At 41.2% G+C, this 15,164-nt stretch overlaps 1 pseudogene; it reads left to right on the top strand.

Moving 5' to 3' along the window:
* The first annotated feature begins 12,961 nt into the window (after positions 1–12,961).
* Positions 12,962–13,080, top strand: LOC112479920 (annotated as a pseudogene).
* Positions 13,081–15,164: the final 2,084 nt, after the last annotated feature.

Genomic DNA, 15,164 nt, shown 5'->3' with positions numbered 1-15,164 from the left:
GACAGGGGGGCTCTGGTGCGTCTCCACCCCTGTCCCCTCGGGCCCCGGCGGAGCACGGGCGCTGACAAAGGTGGAAGCGGCGATGCAGCTAATGGGGAAACGTTTCTGCAACAGGCTACGAGTCGGTTTACAAAAATAGGGAAGAAGGAAAAAAAAAAAACTATTAGGTTGCAATGTCTTTTTGGGGAATATGCTTCTGAAGGGAATTTACATGCCATGGAAACAAATCCCCGAAGCCCAGTTTCAGCTTATTAGCGCTAAATTGGCCACAGCAAATGAGCACTGTAATTGTCAGTGACCTGAGGTTTTATAAGCGCACTGGGACTGTTTGCAGAGATTTTACGTGCGCCCCGCGGAGCCGCTGAGGGGAGACGCCACGACCCGCGACCTGCTTATTCCATTCCCGAGCCCAGAATAGCAATGGAGCCGCCGCTGTGCTGGTCCACTCCACGCAGCGATCTCGGGGGCGTCGAACCTTCCTTGAGATCTCTGCCCTGCAGCTCGGCTCTGTGGAAAAGGCAAGAACAGGAAGTGAAAGGCACAGTTAAACCGTTCTACTTGGGGAAGGAGCCTTCATCTTGAACTGTTTAAAATGGCTTTGGGAAAGCCCTCTCCTGGCAGAGAAGTGGCGATGGTGGCACATGCAAAGCTGTGACGGAGGAAATAGACGTGTTCAGTTCCCAGTCCTGCAGGGGTGATGGGAAAATGAGTGGAAAAATACTCTCTCGTCGACAAGTATACAGCTCTGGTGGGGAACTGGTTCCAACCTGCCTTTTTTTTTCTTTTTTTTTTTTCTTTGTACTATTTTCCATCTTTTTCTCCCCTCTGTTATGAGGTTTGGATTGCATGTTTCAAAGCTTTCTTCTTGAAACGCTATTTCATCACATCTATAACATAACAATATCGTGGTGCTTCTCCAAGCATTCTGACCGGCCCCTTTTGCCTATTTAGTTGTCATCTTCCTACACACTCACACACACACATACACACACACACACACACACACACACTCACACAAACACTCTCAAGGGTGTGCTGTGGCTGGATTCTTGACCATTTGCTCTTCTCAACACTCACACACACTCACACACACACACTCACACAAACACACTCAAGGGTGTGCTGTGGCTCAATTCTTGACCATTTGCTCTTCCTTTACTTCTTTCCTTGTGAGTCATTCTTGTGGCATCTTTCAGCGGAACATGACTCCACATTAGTGACTTTCAATTCCGTCCTCTCCAAACTCCAGCACTTAATTAACTGATACATTAATTCAGTAAACATTTACGAACAGCTACTATGTGCCAAGTATTCTCTTAATTTCTGGGAATATAAAAAAAAAAATTAAATAAAGCCCCCCGCCCCTTGCCCTCTTAGACCTCCATTTGGGGCATCTGCAAGAGTAGAAGGTGAAGAGGAGTATGTCATCCATCATAGGGGTTTAATGAAATGACATTTGAGCTAGGTCCCCAAGGAAGAGTAGAAGGGGCTCCATGAGAAGAAGAGGTTGTAGATGAAGTACCAAGACAAAGAAATTAGCACGAACAAGGCGTAAAAGAAGAATTTGTCTTTAAGGGACCAGAAATAGCTCTTTGCATTCTCCTTACTGGGCCCCAAACCTGTGGGATGGGTGTTTCAAGGTCTCAAGAGGAACCATGAAATATCATCCTGATTTGGGCGAGCACCCTGTTTGTGAAGAAGAGGTTCGGACATCTGGAAAGCCGTGTCCTCTCATGAGAAGGATATAGGTTTGAACTTGGGGAAGTACCAAGATGATCGTGGCAATGACCCCATGATAGTTTCTCAGGATAAATAGAGCACCGATGAGCAAAGCTGGGAACCTGGAGTCACGGAGTAGATGGACATGCTGCACTGGGTAATTATCAGCACTTTCCTAGAATCCCCTTGCCAGGTTCGAGACCCCTAATATGAAGGGGAGTGAAATATGGGGGGAAATCCATTCACGAGCATGCTTAACAGGTGATTATACACTTGCAAAATAGCACCTGTGGGGAAATATTAACAAAACGGGGATCGTACAGCTTAGGGAAGATGGAAGAGTGGCACGGGCACAATATACAGAAGGCTTTACTATGAAAAACGATGGTTGATCTTCTTTATATTTTATTTTCACTGGAGACAGAAGGAAAATAGTTTACTTGTAACCAAAAAAGGTTTTGATTGCATATAAGAAAGTTTTCTAGACGAGGAGGTCTTTTAAAAATACGGCCAATGGTTGGATCGTTGACATAATTTACGGGTAGATTTGCCTACAGCATGTTGAAATAGACCGGATGACCCCCCTCTCAAAGTAGAGGTTTTATCCTTGGGTTGAAGAGATGACATTGTCCATGAACAATCCAGAATCGGCCATTTCAGTCCACGGTAGACACTTTCGATTCTTTTGCCAGAAATATATTGTATCTAAATCCTGTTTTACTTGATACTTGCTTGCACTCTCTTCCTCAATTCTTGACCAGGTAAAAAGAAGGCGGAACAGCTAAAAGGGACCCGGCTCCCTTCTACCTTCCCACTCTATTTCAGACCGAGTCACATGAACAGTTCATATTTTCATTTCCTGTCTTTGCTGGTACTATGAAAGGCTTTCCCCCTTGGTTCCTAAGTAAAGCTCCGTCTATTTGTGCCTTAATTGCTAACTCTTATTGCCACGAGAGACAGAATTCTTGTGTAAACTGCATTCCATCAACTTGTTCGATTTCAATAAATACAGTTCAAATATTACCATGCCTTCCCGATGGAGGTTTAAGGAAGTCCAGAAGCTTACAGAGAAGATAGGAGGTAGAAATTAATTATTTGCCCAGGGAGTCCCTAAGCGCCCAGTGAGGATAGAAGATGGAACAAATCTATTCCCAGAACACGGGGAACTTTGCAGCTCAAACCTGAGACCCTGTCAGAAGAAGTGCAGACAACAAAAAGTATCTGGGCCGCAGACGATGAGGGGTTCTTTGTGTACCTTTGCTCCGTGTAACCACACCCCTCCCCTTTCATGCTCTCCCACCTCTAGCAGCTCCCCTGGGAAATGCCCTCCAACAGCTTGTGTAGTGGCAGAGGGTGGAAGCAGCCGTGATCGCGACCAAACCACATGCTCGGGGAATCGGAATTGGGACTCTTGCTGAGCCAGAGTTGTCAGAGTGCCAAGCACTGCAGGAAACACCAGATTCCAAGCACCATCCTGTAGGACCCACTAAATAGACCTGCCACCTCGACTATCAATCAAGCTGCAAAGCTGTCTGATGCTCTGTTGCTCTTTGCAGGAAAGCTATGATGCCTGAGAAGCTTCCTTGTCACCAGCCTGAATAGAGCTACTAATTTGTATCTAACTTATTTTTCAAAACTCCTCCAAGCTCTCCAACTTCGATGTCAAACTATGTTAACAACGGCTGGCTTGGAAACTCCCTGTAGGATTTGTAAGAAATTAATGTTAGCTTCCTCTCAACAGAAAGCTAGGGCTTTGCAAAACACGCCATATGCTTGTCACTTTGCCAATGAATCAAGATGTTTTTGCAGCCTTCTGAGTCTAAATAATTAATGGTAATGTCTAAAGATTACCCCAAAGTTCAGGGAGTAAGGATAGGGCCTGTGCAGTGTCCAAAGTTACCCAACCTCAGCTCGGTTCAATATTTCATGTGATAAATGGCCGGACTTCATGACCACCCCTCACACACACCGCCCACTCATTGCCATTGTTCATTCTCTTTTCTTTTTCTTCTCCTTTCATTTGTAATTAGACCTTCTAAGTTGCTGCAAGTAAGTGCTGCTGCCTCTTCCCAACCCTCAGATAATACACTTCTACCCAGGTTTCTCCAGCTTCCCCTGAACAGATAAGAGTGTGTATCAGTTTATCCGTTAACATTTGCACTGTCCTTATCAAGAGATTAATTTCCTTTCAATACACTCTCACCAACCACTTAATCCAAACCAATAAATCAAGCGAAATAAATCAATAGCCCAACTAACTTTGATGATTGTAAGGATTACAGGTTTTGTTAAAGTTTTTTGAAAGAGTAGATACTGAGTTCTTGCCCTATAAAATGAAAGGATACCTCCATGATCAATTAAAATGGTTCCTCTTAACCAGCAGAAACCTTCTTCAATTTTATAATTAAATAATTTGGGGGGGGGGGAATAAATCCACATCACTTAGTACTTATTTTTGATAGATCTCTTCTCTTGTTTTAGCTTGTCATGATGAAGTGCTATTCAGCCTTCCCCTGAATGGGCCATTGTGGTATTTTCATTGAATAAACAGAAAGGTCTCACTCGTTGTAAAAGATGACAATAAGAAGAAGTCATTGTGATGCGGTATTTCCTGTGTGCCAGATATTACACTGAGAGCCTTACAGTCATTATTTCATCTGATTCTAAAACAAAAACAAACCTACATCTCATTTCCAGATAAGGAACCTGGGGCTTGAAAAGAGTGTCAAAACTTTGGTCCCAGACCATACAATTAGTAAGTAAAAGAGCTAGAGTTTGAACTGAAATGTTCTCGAATACATCACACTCTCCTTAGATTCACTCCTCAATGAAGGCCGAACCCAAACACAGCCCTTCCAGGACAGGATGTCATCGATAGTGGAGTAATAAAACACTTACTACTAGTAGTAATAGCCTTGATATATCCTTCAGACTAGGATCCAGCTGAAGTTGCCTTCTAAAGGACTCATTTGTTAATTTACTTCAAATAAATTAGCTAGAAGTCTAGTGTTTCCTGACAAAGGATTTATCATCAGTTCCTATAAAAATAGAAGATTCCTTTACTCTGATCCAGGTTACTTGATGCGTTAATCATCATTATCATTACTTATCTATGCTTTGTGGTAGTTCATACTCCTAGTTTTCTCTCTTAATTAAATGAACCTTTAGAAATATTAACTGGAAATAATAAAAGTCAGTATGGCAGAATAACTGAGTTCACAGTCTATATCTTGAAATAATGATGAAAAGAACAGTGTACTGCCCATAGTAATAGCCAGTCTTTAAGGAATTCAGCAACCTTTCAGATACATTTTATATTAGTTCAGCATATCTGTGAATGGAACCCACACTCATGCTTCATGTCAAATTATATACAGAATGGTCTTGGGCAAAAGAAATGGTCTTGGCTTCAAAAGTATTGCCAGCCTTGGCCAAGTAAGGCTGCAACCATTGGGTGAGTACAGTGGCCCCCAGAATGGGCTTGGTGATCAGGAGTTGGCTTCTGAGCCCAATGCCCTTAACCTGCTGAGTGATGTTGATGCGGAGTCAATCAGCACCTCTGAGCCCACATTTATGTAAAGTGAAAGTGTTAGAATAGATGACCTCCAGGAATCATTTTAAGTCTAGGATTTTAGGATTCTGGTGACATCAACAAAAACTATCGCATTATTGGCAGAAAAAAAATCTTTGTTCTCTACTTCAAATATGAGCAGAAAAATTATTTAAAGTGTATAAATGTATAGCTGTCAAGGTTGAGTTAAAATTTTCTTATTTTCCAGTAATGGGAAAATATACATTTCATTACTGACCTCCTATTCTTTTACTAAGTAGGACTATCAATACTCAAAGGAATAAGGTGCACGGAATCTTTATCAAGGAAAAAAGTGTCCTTTGACAATGTTTTAGCGTTTTCTTTTGTACTTCCATTTTATTTTGAAGGACTATAAGACCATGGCACACACATTCAGAATCTGGATATTATTCAGGCCAAATGATCGTGTTTCTCAAACAAATAGTGGCATTTAAAAGAGGAAAGGGGTTGACATAGATTAAAAGAAACCTGAGACATATCGAATGCGATGTATGGACCTTATTTAGATCCAAACTGTAAGAGAACATTTTTAAGACGATCAAGCATTATATTTGTTATTCTTTATCGTTATTCTATTAGGTGTCATAATAAACTTGTAGTTTTTCTCTAAGTGCTTACTTCTCAGATTAGACAGTCATACCGAAATAGTTATGGGTGATTTGATTGTGTCCTTCATGGTCCTGCGTTACCATTCTGAATATCTGTTTCTCCAAGAAGCACCTCCACAAATGTGAATATGGTCATCCACAGATTATCTAAATGTGGATTATCTACCTTGTGGATGGTCAGGAACAAAATTTTAATCCAAAGTGGCTTTTTGTTATCTCCAAGCAAGTGTGAACGGTTAACACAAGTATATTTTTACATTAGCTTAAGAAAAACATCACCTATTGCATTTTAATGACAACCTAAAGACATTTAGAACCCCCACAGTGTTGTGTTATTTTCATTACTAGTCCTCTCAACTTTCACAATATCTTTGCTTAGGTTTCTCAGAAAATAAGGCCTGTGTGAGCATGTGATGGGTATAATAAAGCTTAGGAGCAAGAGTGAAGCACAAGGGGAGAGAGGAAGGAAGAAAGGGGTCCCAACACAAGGTCACATCACAGAAGTAACCGATGGCTTGGTCTTCCAGGACCAAATAACCAGCCATGGGATTTCAGATGTTATTTCAAAACCATCCATTCAAGGGAACACAGGGGCAGAATGTATACTTCGGCTCCCACGCTCTTTTGGCCAGATGGGTTTGCCCAATGGGGTGTTAATTACCCTGCCCTTCAAGGTTACAAATGTGTCGACACTGAGCAGTTTCTTCGTGACTTCCTTGAGAGAGACGTGCTGGGGTAGGAGAAGAAGCAGGAACTGTCAAGATAACACCTATATGAAGCCAGTGGAAGCCCATGGAGATGAGCCTGAGAGGCTCTGAAGTAATGTTTAAGGCAGTCTGAACGCATAAGTATTGAGAATTGACTACTATATGACAAACTATGATCTTTTGGAGGTGTCAATACAGAAAAGTAGATAATTGAAGCCTAAGAAAATAAAATGAAGAACATCTTTCGCCGAAGATCCCTATGTTTGGAGCTAAAGAAAAGTTTTGGAAGCACTATTATCCAATTTCCTCAGTTCTCAATTTCATTTTGGGTGTCTAGTATTATTAGCATATAATATTATTATACTACAGCAGTCCCCCCTTATCGGTAGGGAGTACATTCCAAGACCCCCAGTAGATGCCTGAAACCGCAATAGTACCAAACCCTATATATCCTATGTTTTTTTTTCTATACATAATATCTATGATAAACTTTATACACGAGGCACAATACAAGATTAATAACAATCACTAACAGCAAACTAGAATAATTATAATAATGGACTGTAATAAAAGTTGTGCGAATGTAGTTTCTCTTTCTCTCTGTTAACCTAGTCGGCTACTAAGTGACTAGTGGGCAGGTAGCATCTACAGCATGGAAATGTTGGACAATGGCTGATTCCTACCCTGGGAGGGATGGAAAAGGACAGTGCAAGATTTCATCATGTTACTCAGAACGAAGCAAAATTTACAACTTAGGAATTGTTTATTTCTGGAAGTTTCCATCTAATATTTTCAGACTGCTGCTGACCATGAGTAACTGAAATTGAAGAAAGCAAATCTGAGGACTGGGGAGGACTACTGTATATTATGATTGTTGTATTAATAAAAGTGGAGAAAGTAGGTTCTAGGAGCATAATGAAAAATTGAGAAATGATTTTTTTTTTCAGAATGAAAGGGATGATTTTTTTTTTTCAAAATGATCCAGTTTAATTTCTAGAAGTAGTTATTCCAAAATTTATTTTCATTTTGAAACTATTTTCTTGATTAAAAAAGTCCTCTATTTTCATAATTAATGACTATTAACTAAAAATGCTAATTTTTAAATATTATAAAAACCTCAAAACGCTACAAATTACATTTGCTATATTTTATGAAGTTAAATGATTGGGGAAAGTATATAATTTAATTGAGTCAATAGTGATAAGTCACCTTATAGGGCATCACCCATTAGACACTTTGTATAGTTGATAAAGGGATTAAAAAGATATTTTTCAGCCTCTCTGGGGTCTACAACCTGGTGAGAGAAATGAATACATATACAAAGTCCTTATAATACAAAGCAGAATAAGTGCTTTAACTGAAGCCCTAAGACCCAAGAGAGAATAAGATTTTGGGGGTACTGTGGTAGGGAAGCAGCAGCGGCGATGACAGTGATGACTTCATGAAAAAAAACTGGTCTTGGAGGATTAAGATTTTGACAAGAAGAGAATTGAGCCTTCTGTGAAAACCAAATAAGTATTATATGGGTACTTGGACTGAAGGCAAAATTATTTCTCCTGGGATTCCTATTTGTAATTCTGCTTGATCACTTTTATGTCACTAAATTATCTATATACTAGTGGCATAATACTGTTGAAGCTTCCCCTAGGACTATAGACAGTCCTCAGCAGATGTGATTCTCTTGCTTGCAAGCTCTTTCCCAAAGTAAGAGAGTTCCATATTATTCTTACAGAAATGCCACTTCATTTGCCGAGAGCAGGCTCTATGCCGTTAGGGTTAATGAGAAGGGAGCATGCTCATGGGATTCCATGATAAATGGATTTTTTTGGATTCTGGGAGCCCAGTCTCTAGACTGTTTTCCCCAAGGTGAGTCCATAATTCAACCACCTATAAGTTAAAAATGCAGGGAACTGGGCTTCAATTCATACTCACTGAATCAGACCTTCAGGAATTGAGGCCAGGAGTGAGTGAGTGAGTGAGTGTGTGTGTGTGTGTGTGTGTGTAAATATCCTGGTTTTTAGTGTGTGTGTGTGTGTGTGTGTGTGTGTAAATATCCTGAGTTTTTTTAATGAATGCAGAAGGTAGCAAACCTTTACTACAGAAAGGAGTTGATCTTAAGGGGTAGAGAGGCAGCTGTTTCACATTACCTAACCCGACTCTTCTGCTGATGTCATTCTCCCCAGATTTCTTTGGAAAGGCAACTGTAAAGGATACTTGGCTCTTCTTGGGGAGTGAGGTTGCAGAGAAACCAGGAGTCTGGACAGGTCCTATGAACTTTGGGGACCTAGGAAGAAGACTTCTGATGCATGGCTGAATTTTTATTTCACTTTGTTTTTTCTTATTTTGTTCCATGTCAGTGATTTAAAAAGCTAGAAAAAATAACGTATGGCTAGTGACTCCAGATAGGGAAATATATTTGTTTTTCAAATGGCAAATGGTAAAATGAATAAGTCCAAACCCATGCTCTTATTTTCCTTTCCACTCCTGTGAACTTTTAAGTAGGTAGGAAAATGTCTCGCTGTTTCTAGCTGTTCTCCTGGAGAGCTCCCTTCACTGTCATCTGGTAATTATCTTGGCCAGTTCTGTGTGTATCCCCTTTTTCTTAAATTGTGTGTCTTCCTCTTTCTTGGTTTACTCCCTCAATATGTTCGAGCACATCGTCCAGTAGTTTTTTTCAGAAAGGATGCATGTGAAGTAAACTCCTTGAGCAATTAATTCTAAGAGAGAAAGAATATCCTGTCCAAGACTGATATCCTGCAAACTAGCCTCCTGGAAAGTGTTGACTTCTTTCAAAGCTCGATTTGAACAGCGTACGCTGGTGCTTCAGGCAATCAATTCTGATCATCACTGACATTTGGATCCCGGTTCTTCAATCATTCTAAGGCAAGGCCTGGTGCTTTACTAACCATGAATACTGATGATATTAGGTCCACCAGTACTTGCCTCTTCATACAGCTGCAACATCAAGGCTTGGATCCTATCCCTGATTATTCCAGGGGAGGGGCTGGTGCTATCTCCAGTTAAAAAGAGTGTCTTGGCAGAAGAGGCCTAGATATCAGTTTCTGCCAAGTACTATTACCATTGTACCATGGCCTCTGATCACACAGCTGATATACTGATGCTTCCCTAATTATGCAGTTTAAAAGCCCCAAAGCCCAAGTATCTGAGTACCTTCTCCAGAATCTGACACCTAGGTCCGTCAGACTGCGTTCCTCCCCAGAGCATGGTGAGCAGTGAGAGAACTTCACACCTGCTCCTGATGCTGTTACCATGAATTTCCCCGGTTAACACTGCTCTAGCACCCCTGGTGTGTACACTGTCTGGGCATTTGTCATTGTTTACACAGTATCTTGAATGTGTAAAAAAGCCTCTATTCTCCTGTCCCTGCTCCACTCATACTATTCCCACCACCCGTACCACAGCTACCACTATCTGATAGTTTGGCTGGGTATAAATTTCTGGGTTGAAATAATTTTCCCTTTCAAATAAATATACACATTAATCCATTGTTTACTCAATTCTACTATTCGAGAGTTCAGTTACACTCTGATTTCCAGTCTTTCGTATGTGATCTCTTTGGTTTATTCCTTCCTCCCTCCCTCCCCCTTCCTTCTTTCCTTCTTTCCTCCCTCTCTATCCTTCCTCCCTTTCTTCATTCCCTCCCTCCCTCCCTCCCTCCTTCCTTGAAATTCAGAATCTCCTCTCCAACTCAGTATTCTGAAATTTAATACTTCTATACCTTGGCATGGGCATTTTTTAAATCTATTAAAAAAATAGATTAAAGAATGTAGTTGTTAAGTACTTTATACCTGGAAATTCATGTACTTTGGGTCCAGAAATTTTTCCTTGAACAATTTCTTTGATGACGTCCTCTAGTTCATCTAGGTCTCCCTTTTATTCAAACGTTGGATCTCCTGAAATAATCTTCATTTTTTTTCCTCCCTTATTTTCCATTTCTTTGTTCTCTCTTTCAACTTTTTCAAGATTTCCTCAATTTTGTCTTCAAATTCCTCTTGTAAAATTTTCATGTCTGCCCTCATAATTTTAATTTCCAAGAGCTCCTTCTTGTCTTCTAAATGTTCCTTTTATATAGTCCCCCGTTCATTTTTTCATGAAATGTCTTCTTAGATCTCTTGGTATATTGTTATTTCATGTTTTTTATTGTCATTGCTTTTTTTCTTCTTTGTCTCTCTGCATTATTGTCTCTTCTCTTTATTTTAATTTCTGTCTTTCATGTTAGAAGTTATCCTCAAATGTCTGTTGATCCTTATCACAAGAGTCATGTTTAAGATTGGAGCCGTAAAGACCTACTTAGAATGGAGGTTCCTACTTTACATGGAGAGGTTAACTCTTTACATGGAGAGCTAATTAATTGGTTTATCATGTAAAAAAGGTTGTGATAAAAACAAAGAAAAATAATCTCTACCAATAATGTGCACGTAAAAATAATTCTACATTCAAGTTTAGGGGTTCACAGATTAAGAACTCTTTAGTTAATGAAGTAAAATGCTCACTGCTGTTTTTTACACTTGGAAACTAGTTGATATGAACAAATACTTTTCTCGCCTTTGCTTGAACCCCTTGAATGAGGTAGCCCACTATCAGCCAAGTCAGCCCATTTTATCTTGGAACAGCTCTATTATCAAAAAAATATTCTTCATTTGATCCAAAATATGTCTCTCTGTAATTTCTATCCTTTTGTCTTATTTATGCTTCTTGGAGACATTAAAATCCAATCAAAGGACTTTTTTTTTACTTGCTGCTACATCAGTAATTCAACCTTTTTAGGCTATGCTAGAAAACCAATACCTCTATTTCCCTGAAAATATCTATAAAAGAAAAAAATTAGAGAATAATGTTTCCCCCACCCAATCTTTCAAGGATGATCCTGGATTACTGGGTGCTGCGACATGTATTCTGTTTGAGATGCAGAGATGCCCACTGGAGTAGTTAGAGGGCAAAGGTTTATATTGGGAAGAGTTGACTACTGAGAGTGGGCGGCAGGTCAAGATTCGATCTGATTAATTGGGTGCCAGAGAAGAGCCTGCATCAGCTACATTTGGGGAGTTTTGAGAGCAGCAGAGTTATCCAGACTGGTCAGACCCTTATCTTCATTTCTCCAGTGATATCAGTAATATCGGTAGGATCTTTAGCTTTTGACATTTTATGGTAGCTTAAGAGATGGCTTTATTCCCTATCTACCTAACACTAACAGGGTTAAAGAGATCATACCTTTTCTTTTTTACAAAGACTCCACACAAGTCCTAGAGTACTGTCCTTAACCAACAAGGTGGCCAAAGAGCTCGATAAATCTTTTGCAGGCAACAAAAGCCATTTGTTCCTCCTACATGCAGCCCAAGAGGAGCTAACAGCAAGCATCCACCAACACACAGGCGTGTGTTTCTTTGGCAGAAGCAGAAAAATCCCTGACTTTCAATAAACCATTCTTTAAGCTACCATCTTGTTCCCTTAAAAACCAGTCCCTCCACAGCTTACCCTCAAAGTGGAATTAAGACTCCTTCAATCTTTCTATCTCACATTTTCCCCCTGAGCTTTAATATCACAGAGGTAGATGAACTTCCAGTCCGTCACCTGGCTCCCCACCCCCCCAGTACCTGGCTCTCTTGCCTTTGAATGAAGACCAGCCAAGAATGAACTCAGCTGGAGAGAATGTACAGGGAGGGTGGGAGCTGGGAAACCAGGGATGGAACAAACCCTCCCTCCCGAGGCGATGGGCCCCACAGCTGTCCCAGGCCTCAGAACCCTGCAGAGCCAGTCAGGAGGCTGTCTCCTCCTCTACACGCCTAGCAAGGGGTCGTTTTGTTGTTATTCCCTCTCCTTCTTTCCTGATTCTTGGCCCAGTATTTGCTTGTCTTGCAGCCAAAGATAAACTCCAGGCATTCAGATGGCTACTTTTTAGATATCTGAATAGAGTACTACCTAAGAGAAAGGAATAATTTGTCTCAAGAATTGCTTTTCCCTTTGCTTTTTTCTCCTTAGCTCATTTTGACTAGGCAACACAGTGCACATAGATTCACAGACCCTCAGGATTGAAAAGTATCATAATATTCATTGATACTAACCCTATTTAATCCTTGAACCCCATATTCACACCATTCCAGATCTACCTTCTCTCCATTGACACCAAATTTATTGTCTCCCAAGGAAGCACCCATATTTGCAGAGAGTGCTATTAGAATTCTCTTTATCCAGGGCATTCACCAAAGGCAAGGCATTTGAAAAGAAAAAAGGCAAATTTGTGGGTGTGTGTACTATGAACAGGAACTCTGTCTCCATTTCCGGTGTTTGTGTTCAAATCAAGAATCATACAGTTTGGCTACGGCCATGATACCCTGAACAAGCCCGATCCCATCTGATCTCAGAAGCTAAGCAGGGTTGGACCTGGTTAGTACTTCGGTGGGAGATGACCTAGGAATACTGGGTGCTGTAGGCGTAAAAAAAAAAAAAAAAGGAAAAAAGATTGCTGTAGCCTTACAAAGAATCATACAGTTTGGGCAGCCTTTCTTTGGTTTGCTGGTATATATATATTTTTTATTTAACATTGGAATTTGCCTCTTTAGAGGGCTCGATTGAAAACAGAATGCTAAAGGACACTGCTATGTTTTGGAGCTATGTTCACTGAAAGAGGGCCCAGCAGAGACAGTGGGAGACAAGAGAGTTAATCATTGCTTTCAGGAGGGGCCGGTGGATCTAGCAAACACATAGTCTTTGCCAACTCAGTAAGGAGCCCTGTGTGCTCAGTGGCTTATTAAATGCAAAACATGTACTCACTTTACTGAATATAAATAGAAGCAAACAACCCATGAAGCCGACTAGGAAAAGAGGCAGCAGGGACAGTGAACATGGGGCACAGTCTAAAGACAAAGCATGGTACAAAGCCAGAGGCGGCTGTGGGCTACGAAACCTGCAGCTCCACACGAAGGTGACCTCTCGACAAGGTGAGCCACGGGGACTCAGCTGGGACACACTGGGGATGTACTTGGAAGTCAAACTACACTTGCAAGATAAGGAAAAGCATGATTTGCTGCTGTTTGTGAATAACTGAATCCTCTCTTACACTGGTACCAGAGTTCCTGTCCACAGCACAGTTCTTTTTTCTTTTCAAATGCCTTGCCTTCAGTGCATGCACTGGAAGAGAATGAATATAGAATAAGGATAGTCTCTTCTGCCCAAGCATTCAGTGTGCCAGTTAGAAAACCAGGGATAGGACGGCATCAGAAGGTGCCATGTAGCTTTATGAATGTTCCCCTGTCTCCGGGCAGACACTTGTGGGCCCCAGTGAGGACATAATGGATGGTGACTGAGCTTCATGCCGTCCTCAGCATGGGAGGTGATGCCCACAAGCCAAGGGCCAGAAACACATGGGGGACGAGAGGACGGACACTTTCCTTCTGTTCTTAAACCATTCAGGGAGCAGCTGGGTATCGAGAAAATGAGCGGGTGACTTCAGATTTCGAAGCTGCAACCTGACCTCCTAAGCAGAGCCTTTGAGAACAGAAGGTGGGAGGCTGACAGAGATAGGTAGATGTGGCCATCTGAACCCAAACACTAGCTCTGGTTACATATGGACCCGTGAACCAGCTGCTAGAAAGGGCTGCCACGGAGCCAGGAAACTGTCCCTCTCTCAGCATGGAGGAGCCAGGAAGGATCACAGTTTGTTGAAGATTTCTGTTGAATAATTCTGGAATTGAGGATGTATGGAGAGTCCTCAAATAATTGTGTTTCATTCATCGTCCTTTCATTATGACAACGATAAAAAAAAATCGCTTCTCGGTCGGAGCCACTGTGTGGAGTTTGCATGTTCTCCCCAGGTCTGCGTGGGTTTTCTCCGGTTACTTTGTTCCTCACCCGCCCCCCCCACACACACACAGACACACACACACACACACACACATCCCAAAGACAAGCACGTGTGGTGAATTGGTGCGTCTAAATTGTCCCAGTCAGAGTGTGGGTGTGGGTGTGAGTGGCCCTGTGATGTAAGGGCCTCCTGTCCACGGTGGGGTCCCACTTTGTGCCATAAGTTGCCAGGAGAGGCTCCAGCCATCCATGACCCTGAACTGGAATAAGCAGGTTAGGAAGAATCATCTTGTTTGCAGCCATCTTTCTTAAATGTACGTACTGGCACATCTATTTCAATATTAAATATTGAAGTGTTTTCGGTCTTTATTTAGAAGTTTGGTGATTTTTTTTTGACCAGAAAAATGCCATAAGGACTTAACTCTTATTTATATCAATCAGACTGTGACAAAACTGGTTTTGTTCTATGTTATTTCGCTTAAACGTCAGTTTCCAAGAACCTACTGATGACATTAAGTGAAGATTTTACTGTAATTTAAAATTCCTGCTAGTAATGTTTCTATATTTTGGATTTACTTCTATAAACTTCTAATTTTCCTTTAGATACTGTTGTCATTTATTGATAAATTCATTTCCTCTGGCAGTAGGGTCTCCAACCCATCCCCCAGGATTTCCTTCCCATGGCGATGAGAACAAAGACAGCAAGCACCGAAGGAA

Source organism: Pteropus alecto, unplaced genomic scaffold, assembly GCF_000325575.1.
Source record: "Pteropus alecto unplaced genomic scaffold, ASM32557v1 scaffold21, whole genome shotgun sequence".
NCBI classification, from domain to species: Eukaryota; Metazoa; Chordata; class Mammalia; order Chiroptera; family Pteropodidae; genus Pteropus; species Pteropus alecto.
This window is presented reverse-complemented; position numbering and strand designations above follow the sequence as displayed.